Here is a 7755-nt window from a genome sequence, read left to right as displayed (position 1 = left end):
GAACTCAGCTATTCTCGCCGTCAGAGGGGCTCAGGACCTCCCTGTTGCTGAGGACGGCTGCGGTACTTTTCAGGGGAGCCCTGGTTCTTACTTTGAGCGTCGCTTCCTGGCTCCAGTTCAGATCCCTCAGCCTGCTAGCACAGATCCTTCATCCCGCTGGCAGACTTTCTAGCTTCCACCACTGACCTTTGGGCCTTCCCAGTGCAGATCCTTAAAACAGGCATGAGACATAGTTGTGGGCTCTAGGCCAGCTGGACTCATGGGGGGCATTGCCATGGGCTCTAGGCCTTCAGCTGGACTCGTGCAGGGCATTGCCATGGGATCCAGGGCCTCAGCTGGTTTCTTTTGGTCTTCAGTGTGTGAGCAGATCTCCTGCCCTCTTTGTAGATGACTCCTTGGGTGACTCATAAAATAACCCTATACATTGTGTGTCTTGCGCTGTTTCCCCTTGTAAACCCCGACTACAACGGAGGGCAACGGGGAAAACACAGCTACAACTTACCATTTCTCCATGTCTCACACATGTGCTACTGGTGCACCAACTCTCCGACCCTGAAATTCAAGTTCATCCACTTCTACGTGTTTCAGTCCTGACAGGGAACCCGTCTACACTTACTCAGCACCTCGTGCCTTACACAGTGACTATGCCCACGTGCCCACTGCTCTGTCTCATGGCAACACCCCGAGGCAGCCCACACGGCATGTGCAGCGCTTGTGAGCCCACCAGAGGCCTGACACCTAAGTGTCTTCTGCAAGGTTAGAAAGCAGGTATCACTTAATACTTTTGCTAAAGATCGCACAAACACACACACAAAATACAGATCTTGCCATAAGAAGCTTAAAGGCCTGTAGCATATCTTCCTGTATTTTCAGTAGTTTTTTGAAGAGATTAAAAATTTTAAAGTTCCTTCTTGCCAACTGGTCGGGATAGACTCTGGAGAGCAAGAGCGCCGTGAGTGGCACGCAGGGAGGGGCCTCGCCCGTCCCTTTGCCCCTTGCCCAAGCGTGGGCCCCTCCCTCATCTGCCGGGCAGCGAGCGGCGCCCTTTCCACACAGTCCCGCACACTCTCCTCTTGCGCACACATGCCAGTAACACTTCATCAGATTCGTCATGAAAGCAGAACTTTTTCCTAAAAATCCGTAAGATGCCGAGACTTAGTAAAATAAAGTACTGCATAAAGATACTTTAAAATACAGACTTCTGATATTCTCAAAATTTAACTTTTATCACAACCTTACAAAAAAGTCAAATGGAAACCAACTAATTAAAAACTACAACATGCTGTAGTGGGATAAATGATTTGAATAAAGTTTCTTACTTCACATTAACTAAGCAACAAGCAACTAGAAACAGATGCTCAAAAACTGATGGGTAGAACAGTTACTGAAACCTCGCTTTGCAAAAGAAAAAAAAATGGCCAGGCAGCTTCACACAGTAATTTAAAAATATCGCGCCAGATGGCTTTGCAATACAATTTTTACACCACAAAATGAAAGTTATTTTATATTGCCTGCATAATATATGACATTTTTTAGAAAATGATAATGATCTTTGAAAGTGGTTTTCAGGTAAGAAATGCTTTAAACTTAATTTTTTTATTTATAAAAAGAAAAACAGACACTATACTTCAATTTAGTCAATAGAAAAATAAAGCATCATCAGCCACGAATTCTATTTAAGGTTTACATTTTTGTGGGAATTGGTACATGTACATAATACATTTTAATTTTTCCCATCCCTTTCCTCTGCTCCCTCTCTCCTCCCTCCATCTCCTGATCCCCTTCCCCTTTGAGAGAGAGCTGTCTCCCTACTTCTTGTTATCTTTTATTTTGGGTTTCTCATATTAGAGAAACCGTGCAATATTTAAGCTTGTGTGCCCGATTTCTTTCATTCAACATTAAGATAAGTGTTTGTTTGTTTGTTTGAGACAAGGTCTCACTATGTAAAACAGGCTAGCCATGAATTCACTACGTAGAATAGGTTGGCCTCGAACTCACAGAGATCCTCCTGTTTCAGCCTCCCGATTGCCGGGGTTGCAGGTGTGTGCCACCATGCCTGGCTAACATTAAGCTAAGTTTAAAAAAACTCATCTAAACATAATGAGCTCTGGAGGAAAAGGGCACAAATTTGTAAAAGAAAAAGATATAACATTTTATTTTAATATTCTCTGTAGCCCTTAAAATTTATTCAGTTGAATTCAAATGCCTTATCAGACCTATTCTCATTACTCCAAACACAACAAATTATAGCTTGCTCAACCTGTTTTATGGCTTAGTAAAACACATTTAAAGTAGCTACACATACCTAACTCTTCGCTAAGGTTCTCAGAGCATGTTTTCAGCGCCATGTTTGACTTAATCCTGTAGCTATCAGGAGGGGAGAGGCCAGCCACTAACAGAAATTTTGTCTAAAACAATATGTTTGGCTATGTTTTAAAGAATGTCTTGATATAAGAAATAACCATAATATCACTGCATGTTTTCTGTTCATCAGATTCCTGCAAACATGGATGATTAGGTGGTACGTGGAATTTGAATAGCAGACTTACATGTTTTATAAGACTTGCAGTCCCAGAAACCCAGTATCAGCATTTAATTTTTCTCCTTTTCAATCATTTTTTACCACAATGAAGGCAAAGTGTATTGAAACATTTAAATATAATATGCTCTGCTAAGACTCTGGTTTATTGGTTTATACCTAATAGGCAAACAGGAATAATGTTAATATGACACACCATCCACTTGGGACTTCTCCACTATTTAAATATTTTGTACCATCAAATAACGGTGACCAAGCACAAAGCAAATGAACACAGCTGAATACCACAGCCACAAAAAGAACTGCATCGTTCACGAAGCACCCATCACCCAGCTCTTCCTCTCGGCTCTGCTGGCCGTAAGTCTGGTCTTAGAAGTACTTCCTGCTCACTATATCCTGATCTTTGGTGCCTACTGCCTTTGCCTCCATAACAAAACAACCTAGACTGCTCTTGTACCAACTTCCAAGGAGCTACCTTCAACTCCTCCGTTCACATCAAGCCCTACACTTGCTGTAACATTTATGTATGTATTTTTAACTGTCAGCATTTTTTATCAAGATTCCATCGTTCTTGTCAATGCTCTGATTACAAAGTTGCAGAGGCATCCCAGCACTCGGGAGGCTGAGGCAGGAGGATCATTGTGAGTTTGAGACCAGCCTGGGCTACAAAGTGAGCTCAAGGCCAGCCTGCACTGCATAGTGAGACTCTGTCTCAAAAAAGACACACACACACACACACACACACACACACACACAAAGTTGCACAGGCTTTTGGAAGGGCTGCCACTGATTGTTAACTTTTTTCACCATGAGCCCTGATACCAGCATATAACTTTGGAAAACACAGATTTTTCAGGAACCCATTTAAATAACTCCTACCAATAAACCGACAAGGAGGTAACTCTGCTAAAATTAAACTGTTCACTGGTAGGCAGCACCAGTAGAGAAAACCTGGAATGTTAGTTTGACATAAGAAAGCCAAAACCGTGTGTATGAAGAAGGATGGTTTAGGCGTCTTGTAAATAATATTCAGAAGGCTCTAGAGGCCACCTGAGCGCAAGTGTTTACGCCCACTCCCCAGAGACCCTGTGAGAATGACAAAAAGCAAGGAAAAGGGGTGGGAACACCACCGCCAAAGAGATCAGGACGCAGTCTATAAGGAGACAGTATCTGCTTCTGATCGCTCAGTATTTTTTTCCTCACCTGCTGGTTACTTTTATAACTTACACTGTCACAGCAGCTTTGGACTTTACCAAATGTTACAGCAAAGTCAGATTTACCGGTGATGCAGGAAACAGCGGCACTGGGAGAGGTGGAGGGAGCCACGCTGTTTATTACGATGGCAGGCCCGGAGGAGTTCGGCACCCCGAGTCTGAGCCCCAGTCTGGCGCAGGGCAGTTGTTATGTAGAACTTGTAGCAGGGTAGGGAGCCAAACAAGGGCTGTTACTTAAAGGTGACAGGTTTACAACCTTGAACATCTGGCCCGCCTCGCCGGCCGGGCCAGAGAACAGGAGGCTGTGAAGCAGCTCAACCGGAAAGGCGGAGTGCGGCGGGAAGGTGCGGGGAGGGAGACACGGGGCTGCGAAGCAGCTGGCGAGGCAAAGGCAGGAGTGGGCACGGCCAGGCACAGACACTGCTGCTATGGAAGCAAGAACAAAGGCCAGGGGTTAGCTCAGCAGCACAGCACCTGCCTGGCAAGCACAAGGGGCTGAGTTCAACTCCCGGTACCAAAAATAAAAGCAGCAAAGTAAGAACAAGACATAACATCATCTGACAGGCTCCTAGCTGAGCTCTTGGGGGGCGGGGTGGGTCCCTGGGTGGTTTATTTTTCTGTCTCAACATTATATGCTTAAACTTTCTTTTTTGGTGTCAACTATGGAAGGTACCACAGGGGCTGTTTAAGATGTAGGAAGAGGATATTAAGCCACTTACCTGTCCTTTTCTTCTTTTTGACCCTTTCATCTTTGAAACCATCTGTACTCTTATTTTTACTGTCAAGATTAATAGCATTCATAGTTTATTCCATAACCATAATTCAACATGAGGTGGGTCCCACCTCATACCCACCTGTGACTTCCCATTGGACCAATATGATCTAAGCTTTTATCTGTACTTATAAATGTATGTGTGTTTTCAATACCTTGATTCTAAAAGTTCAAAAATCAATCAATAATGTTTACAAACTTATAAATTATATAGTTTCACAACAAAGCCAAGCTGTGTGCTATGATTGCATTTCCTCATTCTCTTAAGACTTTTTTTGCTCTTAGAATGTTCTATAGTGTTTCATTTTGTTTTCATTACCTACCTTAATCAAAGCTTCAAACTAGTCTAATCTTAAATATACTATCTACCTCGTTTTTAGAGTTCATCATACCCAACACTTCTCAAACCCTGTTATTATACAGAGCTAAGTTATTTAGAAACATTGTAGGCAGTTAGACAGGGCGGGACCTTGGAAAGGTCAGCATGGAAGACAGCTGTGGCTGGAGGCATATTCACTGCATATTCAAGAAAAGACGAGGGACTACACTCACCTATTTCCCTAAGGAAGTATGTGCTGATATTCTGACGCTGCACAGCACTGACTGATATCCCAAATAGACACCAATCACCTTGGGCTGGAAGATCAGACCTTCGAGGAAAGGCCTTGCCCACCCCCTGAGTGCTTGCTACACGACTTGCTTCTCAATTTGATCCCCACTTAATCAGTATTACCTAAGCAACTACACTTGTAATCTTACTGGTTCCCCATAGTTTTGTCCCACCTCACACCCACCTTGTGACTTCCCATTGCACCAATATTACCTAAGCTTATATTTAGACTTAGAATCTTATTGGTTGACAACAGTTCTGTCCCATCTTGAACCTGCCTCACCTCTTGGCCTTGCTTAAGGTCGGGGCAACCCGGTTTCCAGGCTCCCTCTGCCTCTCTTAAATAGAAGCTTTTCTTTCTTTCTTTCTTTCTTTCTTTCTTTCTTTCTTTCTTTCTTTCTTTCAATAAATTTCAATAAATTCGTCGTGCTCGTAATCTCTGTTCTAGAATTCACTCCTCGGTTTTAGAGAACGTGGACTTGGCATTCCGGACATCCAGGTGCCTCTCCTCTCCATCACGGTCAGCCCCCGCCCCACTGAGGCACACGAACTCCTGGCCTCCATTCACGGCCATCAGCCCGAAACGCTCTCGACCGCTTTCTTCAAGTGGACCATTATCTGGTTACTCCCTTGGTTTTTCTTTCTTGGTCTGCCACCTTGTTTTGCTGGACATCCTCCAGCAACTTCCTCAGAAAAAGTCTGCTGAATAAAGTATTTCTATTGTCTGAAAAAAATGATTCTTGCCCTCATAGTTTATTAACAGTACATCTGGGTCTGCGATTATTGGTTGAAAATAAAGTACTGCTTCACTGTCTCCAGTACTGAGGATGTGCTGACGAGAATATATGCTCATCTCAGGATGAGCATATGTTCCTTTGCAGAGGAGCTCCTTTTTTTCTCTCTTGGAATCCCTTTCGTCTTCTCCTTCTCTAGCACTGTAGGGAATCACAGGGATTGTGCCCAGTTCCGAGGGTTTCTGCAGTGCTTTCTACTTGCTGCAAAGTGAGCCTGCTCAGCTTTAAAGAGCTTCCTTCACAGCTGGGGGTCTCACACTCTTCCTCTGCCAAATTCTTATAATCTGCATTCTCCATCACTTCTCTGGAAAAACTGGCCAAATATTTTATTCTCACAATGATATAATCTAAGAGTGCTTTTTTAAATAAAAGTTTTATTAAATATAATTCATATAAAATTCACCCTTAAAGCTTACAGTTCAGTGGGCTATGATATATTCACATAGTTGTACAGCCATCAGTGCTATGTAGTTTCAGAACAATGTCATCACCTCCAAAAAGAAACTCTATACCTAACTGAAAAGAATTCCTACATATTATAATGCAACATGAACAGAATTTCCAGCTGAGAGACCTAAATATACTTTTATAGATATATCAGGCAACAAAGGAGCATTAGACGAGAACATTCAAGTAGCTGTAGTAATTACTGAACTTCAGCGTTTTTATATAGTGAACCTATCATGTACTTCTTTTTCATTTAATGAAGAAAAGAATTCCTGAAAGTAAAAGAGAAATGGAAGCGTACTGACTAATGGAAGAGAAAAATAATAATAAAAATCTATTCCCAGCTCTGTAAAAACCTTTGTCTAGAATATATGAAAAAGTCCTGCACCAAAGAAGGAGCTACCTGCCCAGAACATGAGCAGGTAGACTCCAGACTCAAGGAGCATACAGTTCAAATTTTATATACATGTCTGTCCATGTAATCATGACCCCAATCAAGGACTAGAACACACCCAGCGCTCTAGAAGACTCCTAGCCAGTCAACAATCCCTACAAGGTAAACCATTACTTTGATCTCTATTACAACAGATTATTTTCTGCCTGTTTCTGAACTTCCTTTAAATGCAGCCCTACACATGTAATTGTTTAACGTTACCTAAAAATCTTAATCTTTTCTCCGCTACTGTGTTTTATTACTCTGTATGACTACATTAGTTTCTTTATCCATCCTACTATTGAAGCACACGTATGTTTTATATTTTGGGGCCATTATATGTAATGATGGTATGAGCATTCTAACACACGCTTCGGTGAATGTAAGTACTCGTTCCTATTGGCTGTACGTCCAGGGTGGGGAGCTGCTGGGTAAGTGAACACTTAAGCTTAGCTGACACTGTTCAACAGTTTTCTGAACTTGCACCAATATCTCCTTGCGCTTTAAACTTAACACAATTTAAAATAATTTTTAAATATACATAATGTTTAAAATAAAGCACAACTGTAAAATTAAGTTTATTTCATGGTACTTTCTGCTGGGTACACAAAAGTCTGATTAGAGTGAGAAAATATCAAAATGAAAACCATACTACTACTGGTATGCACTTCAATTCTATTTTTCTCATTGTTTATTTATTTACTTTCTTATCGAACTACGCAGGAAATGCTTGGAAGACATTAACGTAATAAAAGTTACTTTAAAGAGCAGTATGGTGGGGATAGGGAAATGGGAGCATGATACGTATACTCTTTATTTTACATATGCTGTAATTTGAAGTGTCCAAGCCTGGCGTGGTGGCGCACGCCTGTAATCCCAGCACTCGGGAGGCTGAGGCAGGAGGATCGTTGCAAGTTCGAGACCAGCCTGGGCTACAAAGTGAGCT

General features: G+C 42.2%; 1 protein-coding gene across 4 annotated transcripts in view; it reads right to left on the bottom strand.

Annotated features, from left to right (window-relative positions):
* Positions 1-7755, bottom strand: part of Scfd2 (sec1 family domain containing 2) — a 406746-nt gene that overhangs the window by 314461 nt on the left and 84530 nt on the right. The window lies entirely within an intron of this gene.

This window comes from Chinchilla lanigera, unplaced genomic scaffold, assembly GCF_000276665.1.
Source record: "Chinchilla lanigera isolate Chin_1 unplaced genomic scaffold, ChiLan1.0 scaffold00046, whole genome shotgun sequence".
Classification (NCBI taxonomy): Eukaryota; Metazoa; Chordata; class Mammalia; order Rodentia; family Chinchillidae; genus Chinchilla; species Chinchilla lanigera.
This window is presented reverse-complemented; position numbering and strand designations above follow the sequence as displayed.